This window comes from Podarcis filfolensis (assembly GCF_964270895.1).
Source record: "Podarcis filfolensis genome assembly, chromosome: 1".
Taxonomy (NCBI): domain Eukaryota; kingdom Metazoa; phylum Chordata; class Lepidosauria; order Squamata; family Lacertidae; genus Podarcis; species Podarcis filfolensis.
In genome coordinates, this window is record NC_139604.1 from 70,319,163 (window position 1) to 70,333,101 (window position 13,939).

The window sequence follows — 13,939 nt, forward strand, 5'->3', positions numbered from 1 at the left end:
CATCGCAAGACGAAAAGACTCGCGGAACGAATTAATTTCGTCTTGCGAGGCACCACTGTATAATAAAACAGAATCAGGTAAACACAGGAATTTAATAGCACAATCCAACCTTGTGTATAAATGAAAGCCTGGGCAAAAAGATACGCCTTCACAAAACATCTGATGCAACTAACATATGGCAGGGGGAAGAGCAACTTCACATATGGCAGGGGGAAGAGCATTCCATAGTTCAGGGGCAACAGCAGAAAATGCCCATTTTCTGGTCACTGCCCTGTGATAGTCTGTAAGGTATAATTTCCCTAGGTGATATAAGTGATTACAGTGGTACCTCAGGTTAAGTACTTAATTCGTTCCGGAGGTCCGTTCTTAACCTGAAACTCTTCTTAACCTGAAGCACCACTTTAGCTAATAGGGCCTCCTGCTGCCGCCGTGCCGCTGGAGCCCAATTTCTGTTCTCATCCTGAAGCAAAGTTCTTAACCCGAGGTAATATTTCTGGGTTAGCGGAGTCTGTAATCTGAAGCGTATGTAACCTGAAGTGTATGTAACCCAAGGTACCACTGCACAGGTCTATATAGGGCAGCCGGTCAGGTTACTTGGTCCCAAGCTGTTTAGAGCTTTATATGTTAGTAGCAATATCTTGGAACATGGCTGGTAGCTGTTCTATCCCTCAGCACAGCTTTAATATTTATGTGTCCAGGTGCTCCACTCAGCAACCTGGCTGCAGCTTTTAAACCAGTCTTGAGGGAAGCCCCACATAGAGCACAATTCAGTAGTCTCATCACAAGGTTATCAATGCAAGGATCATGGTGGTCTAGCTTTCCCTTTCCAGAAAAGGGCGTAGTTGGCATACCAAGCTAAGTTAATAATAGGTTCCTCTTGCCACAGGGGTTACCTGGGCCTCCAGGGTCAGATGAATCTAGGATCACTTCCAAACTACGTACCTGTTTCTTCAGGAGAGAGCAACTTCATTCAGTGCTGGCAAACTCCTTACCTCCCAGATGTGGGAACTGTTCACCCACAGAGTCTCCACCTTACCAGGATTCATTCTTTGATAGTTGGCCCTCACTTAACCCACCACTGCATCCAGCAGTGGATAGTTATAGCCTCTACTGATTCAGGTATAACAGAGAAATAGAACTGGATGTCAGCAGCATAGTGGTTATTTATTCTACTTAATGGTAATACTAGGCTGGACTTTTTTTATTGAAAAACATGATTATTGCTGGATAATAATTCTGAATCCTTATTAGCATTAAAATGGTTTGCTTTTGCCTTCTGGAATCTTCAGGCATTATCTGAGATGTTTCTGAAAGCGGGTTTGCTCTGCCTATATCACTGTCTACAATTATTTTTCCTTTTAATATTTGCTGGTAAGCCTATACTGCTTACCATTTAAACATGGATTCTTGCAAAAGCCCACTAAACCTGCAGCCCTGCTTGTATTCTTAGGGCAAGATCCAACATTGCACTAGCAGACCTTCCCCTTCCTCTTCTTCCCCCATGCCTTCAATGTGCTCCAGAGGTTTTGACAACTCCTGAAGCAAATTTTAGGGGCATGCATGGTGGGGGAAGGAGAAGAAGGGCCAGCCCTATCTGCACAGGTGAAGAGCCATAATACAAGTGGGCAGCCAATATTTCATATCACCCTTATTATTCTCTCCACTCTATAAACCCAAGTTTGACTTGGGTATAGCTGTTCTGCATTTTGGCAAACACAATCATATTGTGCCCTCTGTCTGGAGCAAACTTTTATTTTCCTTTTTATACCCATGAAAAATAAGGTTGAGACAATGGCCTGGAACTGATGCAGCACTGAATATATATGGGTTATGTGCTGCCTTCTGATCCTCTGGTGAAGGATTGCAAGTTGATCTCTGTCAGAATCCCTGAGAAATTGTTATCCATAAGTTCTCAAGTACTTCACAATCTGAAGACCCAGTTTGGCATCAAGTAATGGACTGGTTGCAGCCTGAGTTACAAACTGACTTGAGATATCAGAAGGCAGCCTTCCCAGCCTGTTGGCCTACAGCTTCCATTGTCCCTGACCATTGGCCATGCTGGCTGGGGATGGTGGCAGTTGTAGTCCAAAACATCTGAAGGGTTGTCCTAAAACAACATTCCACACACTGCTTCCTCCTGGGAATTAAATCAGTTTACTCCCATTGATCTGAGCGGGTCTAATCTAGATGTTGCTTGGATTTGTATCCAGTTGGGTTTACTGCATGGGAAGCCTGTTTAGGATTGAAGCCTAAATTTATACAGCTAGGAGAATTAAACTTTTTAGAGTTTTTTGTTTGTTTTGCACAGAACGCGCATCTGTAATATTTTTTATTTTGCTTGTCACATAATTGATTTGGTGACATTTGTTCCACATAAGCAGTACTGTCAGTTCCCATATGTGCTTGGCATAGTGCGTTTTAAATTGGTTCATGTAAGCACTCATGTTTCAGTAAGTGAAGGGTAGTTAATAACTTCATAAGGGCGGGGGTAGACTTTAGTTTCAAAAAGAAAATCTGGAAACTACATTTAACCTCATTCTCTGCTGCAGCCTGTCAATCTGATTTCTGAATTGTCTAGTGCATCTTTGCCTTAGTTAATTTGCTTAGTGGAGAGGTTGGGATCTAGGATGGCAGCTCCAGTCCTTCTCTCTCCCCCCCCATTTCCCTCTCTTTCTCTTTTTCTGTCTCCCCATGTGGAGAGCCCTACGGGCATCTGATGGCTCATTGATGAAGAAATTATAGATTAGATGGCTTGATCCCATAAGACAGTGCTTGTATTTTTAGGCAGTACCAATGGATCTGTGCAGGTTTCATTTTGCAAATCATAGAAACCCAGGCCAAGTTGCAACATTAACATATACTGTATGCAGCCCCTGATGTTTGAAACTCCTCTGTTTGGAAAGGGCCAGCGGTAGAGCACAGGCTTTGCACAGTACAATTCCTGGGGTCGCCAGGATAAGGGAACAGGTGAGGCGAAGGGGAAGTCCTCTGCCTTTGGAGATCTGTTTCCAATCAGAGCAGATCATATTGGATTAGGTGATGCAACAGTCTGATTTGGTATAGGGCAGTATTTTCCATTATAGTTACCTATTTGGGTAAAGGGTGTATAAAATTGATAGCTTTTTTTTTTAAAAAAAACACGCACACTGTCATTAGAGGTAGGGTCATCTAGATAGCAAGCTTGACAATTTGTTTTTGGTACTGCCTGAAGTTGAAGGGTGTTTGTTTGTTTTTAATCATCGCAATGGCATGAATAATATCCACTGCCAAGTGGTGACTTGCCACAGTAGGTTTAGAAGTGTCCCGACAGCAACTGCTCGCATTATGAGACTTTTACTCACATTTCTGCATAGGATCTAGAATCCAGGGAACCGCTGAAAATTCCCCTTATGGTGTAGACAGCTACTACAATAGGTGATTGCCCATGTAATTGTGTATGCCTGCACAAGGGTGGGAAACCTCAGACTCTCTGTCTAGCCTTTGGGACTCTCTCCCTGCTACACCCCATCTCCAGCATTGTTTTCATCCTCCTGGAGTGTTTGCGCCTGGCTGGAATGTGTACTTGGAACATTATAAAGACTGTTGCTTGCCTGCATAGAGGGTATAAAGAGGTATGTGTAGAAACCAGTGTATTTTACACAGGTCAAATGTCTATTAATTACTCCACCCACTCTTACCTTTGTCACTGTCCACCACTGGCATGCAACCCTGGAAGATTGCCCAGAAGGGAATGCAGCCTTTGGTCCTAAAAGGTTCCCACCCCAGCAGTAAATCCAGCATTTGTTGAACTCTTGTCTGCTTTTGCCCAGAGTGTCTCTTTTATTGTTGTTAGCCGCCCTGAGCCCGGCTTCGGCTGGGGAGGGAGGGATATAAATAAATTTATTATTATTATTATTATTATTATTATTATTATTATTATTATTTCTGGCACAGGCCTCATGTCATTCTAAGGCTGCAATCTTAAGCATGCATTATACCTGATGCATGGTTGTAATCCTAAGCATACTTGCCTGGAATTAAGCCCTGCTGGAATCAGTGGTTTCCACTCCTAGTAGACATAGTAAAGATAGTCCTATAAAGTTGCATACTTGATCCCTTGGGGGACATTCTATTAACTGAACAATGGTGGACAGGCTTAGTTCAAGGATTTATCTTCTTTATTCCAGTGATTTCTCTAAATAATGTTGTGCATAAAGCACATGTTTTAGGATAAGTGACTGCGGCAGGTCACCAATTCAGATTCTTCAGGAAATATAGTTTGTTTTGGTGACTGACAAGTAATGTGAAATGTTGAACACAGAAATATGTGTGTATGTCTATCCTGTTATTATGTGTGGTGTAAAAAAATGTGAAAGTCAATGCTGTCTTTGCCAACTTGGTGGCCCATGTGATGTTTTGAACTATAGCTCCCATCAGACCTATTTAGTAGAGCCAAGCAGGCTGGCGCTGGTGGGTCTTATAGTTCTAGACATCTGGAAGGCACAAGGTTGGTGAAGGATGGCTGGCCAGATGTACAGTAATGGTTTATGTTTAAAACTTAGATTTCAGAATATCTTCCCCTAGGTGAATAGGAAGCTCTATTTGATGTTCACAAGGTCCATAATTTATAACTGTAGATTAGAACAAGACCTTTTCCAAGGTTTTTGGCTTAGGGTGTTATTTACATATGCAGGAAAAGTCAAAGTGCAATCCTTAGCACCTATTCTAGTGAGTAAGACTAAATGAAAATTTCCTCTGATTATACATGCCTGGATCACGCTGCATACATCCCTTTAAAATGTACCAAAAGCATCATAGCAGTTCTGCCTTTACAGTGATTGTTATGCAGCTTGAAATACTGTATATGTAAAGCTTGAGGTACATCTTTGGCTCACAGTGTACCTCTGTGAATAACCCTTACCAAAATGCATAAATGATATGGGAAGGCGTTACACAAGCTAATGTCAAACCATGGGCCAGGAGGTTGGTTTGGTTGAACACTTAACTGTAGAACTTGAACCACTTCCCCTGGTTTGGATGCAGTGCATGTTAAGGGAAAGAGTAAAAGCTTTCAAAATCCTCCCCCCTTTAATGAGTCTGGGAGGAGGCTAGTTTTGTTCATGTCTCACTGAACCATGGTTCAGTGTAACAACTCAATGTGATTAAGTGTCTTATACTTGTTTCTTTTATAATCAATCCTGCAGTTTTTGGATAGCGTGAGAAACAAATATACAGAATAAGCAAACAAGAAATGTAGGGTGATAGATTTTTACTACAGTTAAGGAAAAATGTATAGTAAATTGGGACCTTTGCAAAAACTAATTTTCTAGTAAATTCTCTAATTCTCTAATAACTATTGTAAATCAGAACACAGATGTTTACATTCTCTAAATTTGTTTTGTTGCCCCATCAAATCTGGGTCTTTTAATATGATAGAGTTGACACAAATATTTTCACAATTACATGAAGTGCGTGTGATTCATATGATTGTGTCCCTGTGTGATAAAATGGACCATTTTGAGAGCAGGCGAGGCTGAAAACAAACATAGAAAATAGTTGCCAATGGCTAATAGAACTTTGTATAGGCATGCAGGCAAATAAAAAATGTAATGAGCTGGTTAGTAAGATCATTGCCTACTAAGAACATTTGGTGAAGTCTTTTTGCATGTCCCATCACCTGCTGAGGTACAATTGGCAGGGATGTGCAAGAATCTCTTATGTCATGCCATCAAGAATGCGGAACTCCTTGCCTTGGGAGGTTTGTTTGGCTTTTATGAGCTTTTGATTTGGTAGCCTAAGGTAGAGGCAGTGCAGGTGCTAGTATTGCTCTTGAAGTACTAAAACAGATTGTTGCTAGCCACAAAGCTCAGAGCTGCACTAAAAATCGGAATGGATGTCTAGAACTGTAAATTGTCTGATACTGTAGCTGCTGAAAGATTTGCTTGTACTAGCAACAATGTATGAGGTTGTGATTTGTAGCTAATTGAATAAAAAAGAGCACTTAACGTATTTTTTGCTCTATAAGACACACCAGACCATAAGATGCACCTAGTTTTTGGAAGAGGAAAACAAGAAAATATATATTCTGAATCCCATAAGCCAGGACAGCCAGCAGGATTGCAGCACAGCGATCCCGCTGGCTGTCCTGGCTTATGGGATAGCCGTGCACAGCCTCTGTCCTGGCTGTCCTGGCTTCTTGCTTGGCCGCGCGCAGCCTCTTCTGGGCAAGGGGAGCCTTCATCTCCTGCCCGGGAGAGGCTGCGCGTGGCTAAGTCTCCCCCTTCTCCCTCCTCGGGGAAAAGCCCCCGAGGGCTTTTTAAAGGGAGCGCTGAGCAGAGCCTCCCACCTGCATTCGCTCCATAAGACGCACACACATTTCTCCTTAATTTTTAGGAGGGGAAAAGTGCGTCTTATAGAGCGAAAAATACGGTACTCCTTTTTGAAGCTTTCTTGTGTTTATAATTCCTTGACTGTGTTTCTTAACCATCCCCTTGGACTTGTTCATATCTTTCCAAACCTATAGGTAAGTCAGGTTTAACATGGCCAGAACTCAGCTGCTATGGAAAGATGTCAGAGCTCTGAGTGAAGTTCAGTACACTATGAAAATGTGTATTCAACCGCAATGTATATATATTTTATGTAATTGCAGGCCTTTCATTCATTAACATTTCCTATTGTTTATTTGGGGAAAAAATACTTTATTATTTTGGTGAGCCATGAGGCAAGTTATAGCTACCTACTGAGAAAAGTCATTTTAACATGCCGTATCTCAGAATTTTATAATGTCTTTTTGGTGGACTCAGACATGCTTCATTCTGGGAGGGGCAGTCTTAGCATCCTTTAAAAAAACAAAACACCCCATTACATGTTGGCAGGCATTGGGAAGGAATCATATGCACCACTCTCCAGTGATAAGGGTACATTCACCAACTTGTAAGCCAGCTCAATCCTACTCACCTAGCAGCCCACCATGGATGGACAAATCCATGTCCAAGCTTGATTGATTAATTGAGAAGTCTATGAGAGGGTCATATATGGTTGTATAATGAAATCAACTACACATATCTATCTGGACAAAATATGGTGAAACATCCATAATAATGGTCTTCAACTTAATATAGATGCTGACAGACACTAACTTGTGGTGCCAACTTGGAGTCCATCCCATTCCAAGGCATCAGAAAAGGTGTTCTCCCTTTGCCCGCTCACTTAAAGCAAAAACATTAATTGAAACAGCCTCCTCTCTCCTTTGAACAAGCTACTGTATGTTTAAAAGTGGGAGAGAAGATGCTTCAAAAAGCACCTTTGCAAAGGGCTTTAAAACAGCCTTGTCTCCTGTTTGTGCCTCTGGAGGTTCAAATGGGAGCGGGGGAACTTTATTAAAGCCTTTACAAGTCTCACTGTGCTCCCCTTTTAATTTTAATGGGATTTGTATTATGGACCATTGGCAGACTTATTGCTTCCTAATTTCTGATTACATTACGGTTTCTTAGTTTTGACGTTATTTCATGTGCTTTATTGGGATAAATTCTGTGGATTGGTGTTGCCTAATTCTTGGGTGTGGGGTGTGAGTTCCGGCCATTTTCTGGTTTAAGATATTTGGGAAGGCAGACTTTTTGGGTCTGTTGTTCTAGGTAGCATTTGCTGCTAATGCCTGCTGGCTTATAAAAAAGGAAATATAAATACAGATATGAAATATAAATAAAATAGAATCAGATTAATTGTATATTGAAATAGCTTTACTTACAGGGATTGCAGATTTCACTGAACTATACAACTGATAGTCCTGTGTGCAGGGATATTTTACATTAGTGGGAATAAAGTTTAGGTTAAAAAGGAGCTCTCATTCTAAAGGTTGGGAATTACTGCTCTGTTTTCTTCTGTCTCTTCTGCCTCCTCTTCCCACCAACCCCTTCCTTTTCTCACTTCCTCTTCCTAGCCTTTTCACTTGCCCAAGCACTCACTTCCCTCAATCTTTCCCCCTTCATTTTTACTGTTTGTTTGTAAAACCCTTTAAGCATTCATTTCAGAGAAGTGTTTTTGAAAACAGGTTTGCATATGAGGCTGTAATGAAATGGCTATTAGTCATGATGCCTTAATGCATGGGTAGGCAAACTAAGGCCCGGGGGCCAGATGCGGCCCAATTGCCTTCTCAATCTGGCCCGCGGATGGTCTGGGAATCAGCATGTTTTTACATGAGTAGAATGTGCCCTTTTATTGAAAATGCATCTCTGGGTTATTTGTGGGGCACAGGAATTCGTTCACCCCCCCAATATAGTCCAGCCCCCCACAAGATCTGAGGGACAGTGGACTGGCCCCCTGCTGAAAAAGTTTGCTGACCCCTGCCTTAATGGAACATCCATGGTTGGAGACTTTTTGCAGCTGAATGCTAGTTTCTGGGGAGTGAGATTCCTGCTTGTAGGCTCCTGGAGGCATGTGCTTCTCCCCTTTGGGAAAAAGAGTGCCAGTCTAGATGTACCTTTGTTTTCATCCTGCAGGGCTACTCTTACATTTTGCATAATTTTCCGTTCACAGAACACATGCAAATTTGTTTGTTGGGAAGTCTGCATTGTATACTTTTGTCATTTGGGGATGCATAATGAAAGCAGACACAACTTTCATCGTCGTATTTCTTTTGCTAAAAGAAATGCAGTGCAGACATTGTTGGTAATTGAAAAAGAATGCCTTCGTGGTGTGGTGCACTTGTGATTCAGCAAGTGAGGAGTGATGTCTTGTTGGAAAGAAACAAGCATTGTTTTATGGTGACAGTAATTTTTCCTGTAGGCAGTGTTGGAGCTGGCAGCGCTTGCGTGTTGAGGTCTCACCTCCCAGATGGGTGCCTCAGCAGACTTTTTAAGTTGACCTACTTTTTTTTTTTTTGCTCTGACCTTGATTTGCTCATTGAGGTGTTTATGTGCTCATGATCTGATTTGCTGCGTGATTAAATCAATCATGTGACGATGGGCAGTTGGAAGAGAAGCCCTGAATCCAAATGCAGGCAGAGTCTGTGACTTGATCCCTGATTTCTATTCAGTATCTCTCTGAGAAAATGTTTTAATATAAAATAACAGAGGGAGAGTTGCAGCAGCGGCAGAATGTGATCCACCGAGAGCATGCCTTGGTTCTCTTCTACCAGGACTCTAATCAGGAAGTGGCCTAGATGGCATTCTTTCAAATAAATCCTTGAAGTATCTTGGCAACAGGCTTGGGGTCACAATATGAAGAACTTGGCTGTGTTTGGGACTGTGGGTGTTCAGAGTATGTTACAGCAGGGCAGTGTTGCCTTGTTTGTGGGCTGTTTTGTGCAGTGCCTTGAGAAACAAGAGGAAAGATCTATTGTCAGTGTGCTCTCTCATTACATTGTAGTAAAATGAGTAGCTGCCGCCTGGCAGTTAACAAGTATTATACCAGAGGTTACTAATGACAGAGTATTTTTTTAAAAAGCAACCTCAGTGTAGTAGATTTTATAATGGTTATTGTTTTTAGCACACGGCTAGTGTGAGGGAAGCAGTGTAGAGGGGGTGTTAAAGAAAGCAGAGTTAGCAGATATGCATTGAAACATATAGTGGCTTTCAATACATGTCCCACTGGCTTTGTTGGAAATTTGTTGTTGTTGTTGTTAAATTTATAAATAAGCCACTCATCTGACCCATTAATAAGCCCACCCCAGCAAATTAATAAACCATAGTAAACCATCACACATTTAAAAATTCCCTATACAAGGCTGCCTTCAGATGTCTTCCAAAAGTCAGATCGTTGTTTATTTCTTTGACATCTGACGGGAGGGTGTTCCACAGGGTGGATGTGACCGCCGAGCAGATTCTCTGCCTGGTTCTCTGTAACCTCACTTCTCACAATGAGGTAACTGCCAGAAGGTCCTCGGAGCTGGATCTCAGTGTCTGGGCTGAACGATGGGAGTAGAGATGCTTCTTCAGGTATACAGGGCTGTGACCACTTAGGGCTTTAAAGGCCAGCACCAACACTTTGAATTGTGCTTAGAAACATACTAGGAGCCAATGTAGATACTTCTGGACCCGTGTTATATGGTCCCGGAGCCTGCTCCCAGTCACCAGTCTGGCAGCCGCATTCTGGATTAGTTGTAATGTCTGAGTCACCGTCAAAGGTAGCCCCACATAGAGCATGTTGCAGTGATGATGATGATGATAATAATAATAATAATAATAATAATAATAATAATAATAATAAATTATTTGTTCCCAGCCCTCCCCAGCCAGAGCTGGGCTCAGGGTGGCTAACATCATAAAACTAACGCAATATACAAAGAACATAAAAACAGACAATCAATTAATTAAAATTAAAATAGTAGTCCAAGTGGGAGATAACTGTAGCATATCTACTTAATATTTTACATGATTCTAGTACCTTAGTTATGTTAGGTTTCCTAGCCTTTCATATTGATAGTGTAAACATCTTCCTGTTTCTTACTTATACCAAGAGTACAGCCATAAGCCCCATTGAATTCAATAGGACTTGCTTCCAAGTAGACATGGTCAGGATTGCCCTGTAAATCATTAGGGCTGCCATGTTAATTTAATCCAGAGGTGGCTAACCTAAGAGGTTATTTTGTACCAGCTGCCAAGACTCCTAATCACCTGGCAGTCATTTTATTTTAGTTCATTTTAAAACTAAATGAAGTGAAAGTCCCCTCAACTTTGGAGAGACCCCCAACTCTTCAGAAAATATAGGCACCTCTACCTTGCCTTGCCTTGCAGAGACAACTCTTCTTGCTCAGGTGCAACATAATTTCAGAAAGGTCTTAGGGCTCAGGAAGGAGCACTCCAGCTGATGGGCCACAGACTGTAGGTTTATGAATTTTTCTATACTGCAGTTGGCTACAACAAGAGAAATCTTTTTCACATCCAAATTATAGAAGTTGTTGCCCTGTGAAGCTCATTTGGGCTTTTTGCCACTTTCCACTGGTTGGTAAATGCTTTTTTCTTCCAGCAAACTTTTGCCTTAATTAGTAGATGTCATTTTACCTCTTTATTCTTGTCTGTTCTGTCTTAAACTGTTTGCTTCTAATATTTTATTATGAAGGGGCTATTTTAATGGTTTTTAACTGCCCTGAATTATGAGTAAATATTAAAAGGGTGGGGATATACATTCTTGTGCAAATAAGCATACAATGTGTTCTTCTTGGCTGCATATCAGTCTTACTCTATAATATGAAAATCTAACAATTAAAAAAGTTTTAGAAATTATGTAAGGCAACATACAAAAAGCAATGCTAACATTGAGAGCAGGAGGCTAAATAGTAAAATTACATTTTAATTAGAAGTTATTGAAAAAAATATGCTTTGTGAACATGTAAATATTGAACCACAGGTGGTTTGCATAGTATGCTTCTTTGGGTTGGATACAGAGTAAAGTGCGCAGAGATGGGCTGAAGGAATTAAACTTCCCAACTCCATCTTTCCTGGAGGTCAGGAAATGTTGTTGAATGGGATGAGGGACTGAGGGAAAAGGAGGTTTTCAAAATGGGGCTGAGAAGCCATCTGTAAGCAGGGTTTCCATTCATGGAAAGTGCCTCAATCTAATGTTTGGCTGTGTGTGTGTGCCCCCCCCATTTCCAGGGGCTTCATTTCAGTACTGACCCCCAATTATGTTCCAGTCCACACAGGAGAGCTTCTGTACATACATAGGTTAGGTTAGGAGCCTGGCAGTTGCCCAGTCACCTATCTATAAGAGTCTCCACCAAGGAAGTAACCAGGCTGAGAAACTTTTGTAAGTTGGGCAAGGGTTGGTACTTGTTCAGGCTGTTGAAAGTGCCTGGCACAGGCATGCTGAGACTTGTGAGTTAGTAAAAAGTTTTGCCAATATAGTTGCAAGGTTGCACGAGTGAGTTCCTCATTCACAGTAGCTCTGCATGGCCTTCCTTTGTGTGCATGGAGCTGTTCCATTTGTTGAAATTAATGGGGGTGGGGAGTTTGTGTATCTGAGCACACATCCTTGTACATAATTTCAGACTGGGCCATACAATCAGACGCCAGCCTGAAGGTACATTTAATTTTGTTTGACTTTGCCTTGAACTATGAATAGTCATCATCCAGTGCCATGACGCATGGATGTGAGGGGTGGGTTTTGTTTATGGTCTCTTGGTTTAACTGATTATTTAATTCATCTTTATTTGGTGTAAAGTAGAGGCAGCATTTGGGGCTGTGTAATGACAGACATGCTTATGTGTCTGTATTCCTGACTACTATGTATGTTTGTATCTGTTTAAAATACAGTGGTACCTCAGGGTACATACGCTTCAGGTTACAGACTCCGCTAACCCAGAAATATTACCTCGGGTTAAGAACTTTGCTTCAGAATGAGAACAGAAATCATGCTCCGGCAGCACGGCAGCAGCAGGAGGCCCCATTAGCTAAAGTGGTGCTTCAGTTTAAGAACAGTTTCAGGTTAAGAACGGACCTCCGGAACAGATTAAGTACTTAACCTGAGGTACCACTGTATATGCTTTTCTGTTGAAACAATATATAAGCAGAAACAGTACTATGACAAACATAATAGCAGGCAGCAAGCAAAACCAATAAATGAGCAAAGTTTATAAAGCTTAAAACAGAATCCATAAAACTCACTTAAAATTCATCTATTGCAGCAGCAATACTTAATGAACAGAAAGCTCTCTCAAATATTTAAAAAACACTATTGAAATCTTTAAACCACTATTGCACTCCAGATGTTCTGGGCTACAGGTCCCGTCAGTTCTAGCCAGCATGACTAGTGGTTGGGGGTGATGAGTGTTGTGGTTCAAAACGTTTGGAGGGCAGCTGGTTGGGGGAGGTGGGCAAAGTCTTGAAGAACAGAATGGGCTTGATTGTGTTCACATGATATAAGTGTTCCCCTCACCTATTGTGGGAAGAGCATTCCAGGCAGACATCACATACAAACAAAAAAGCCTTTTTCCGAATTGCACCAATACAACCTTGGTATGGGTATTTGCTAAAGGGGTATTTGCAGGAGGGGTCATTTGGGGTGGGTTCCTATGGGACAAAAGGGCCTCAAGCCATTTAGGGATTAAGAGGTTAAACTCAACACCTTAAATTAGTGCAGTGCAGATTTTTTTTTAAGATACTGTTAATTGTCCAGAACGGCCATTTCCTCCCCTGCTGTGAACCAACTGAAATTTCTGAGCTGTCTTTGCCAGCCTCATGTACTGTGCAATGCATTACAGTATTACAGCCTGGGTGTGACGACACTTCTGATAAATCTGATGTAACTATATCTGCCTAGAAAGTGCCAGACCTGGTACATCCCATGGATGGTATTTTGACCACCCACAGTATCAGCTTGACGTAAATGTCTTTCCCAAACTACAAACTTGCTTCTTCATGGGGAATACAACCCCATCCAAAGTTGACAGAATGTCACCGCTGAAGGCCAACTATGCACACCTCTCTCTTGTCTGGATTGAGCTTCAGTACGTTACCCGTCATGCAGGGCATTACTGAGTCGAGGCATCGATTCACCACTGCCACCCTCTCACCTGATTCTGATATAAAGAAGTGGAATGTTTCCTAGCAGATTAGGGTGTGGACCCTTTGAACTGAACAATGTTAATTAGTTGTCACCTTGAACATTTTTTAAAAAGCATCGGAAGAATATAGCTGGTGATGTAATAAAGGAAATTGACAGTGTGATATTTGTTTCCTACAACCCAGGCATTTGGAAGCTGCTGAGAAACAAGGCTGGAGGAAATGAAAGGAGGGTTAAGGTGATTGGCTGCTTTGCACTGGCAGCAGGAGTGCACATCCTTCCAGAGTGGATCTAAGATTCCAGAAATCAAGTCTACAGGTAGGAACAGCCATCGGGGGTTTCGGTGCTTTTGGCTTGCGTTTCTATATACTCTTACTATATTTCACAAAGAAGGAAATAAGAGTGGACTGCTTTGTTTGTTGAACTCTTAAGAACTCTAAAAATGCTTATTACGCAAAAC

The 13,939-nt window shown here is 41.6% G+C and overlaps 1 protein-coding gene across 4 annotated transcripts in view; it reads left to right on the forward strand.

Annotated features, from left to right (window-relative positions):
• BMAL1 (basic helix-loop-helix ARNT like 1) overlaps positions 1-13,939 on the forward strand; it is a 46,244-nt gene that overhangs the window by 7,370 nt on the left and 24,935 nt on the right. For 3 of the 4 annotated variants that reach the window (XM_083598737.1, XM_083598736.1, XM_083598738.1), the window contains exon 2: positions 13,665-13,797. The gene's annotated coding sequence lies outside the window, so the exon portion shown is untranslated. Of the gene's footprint in view, positions 1-12,290; positions 13,534-13,664; positions 13,798-13,939 lie in introns of those variants that run through there. The other variant, XM_083598739.1, reaches the window with a different exon arrangement.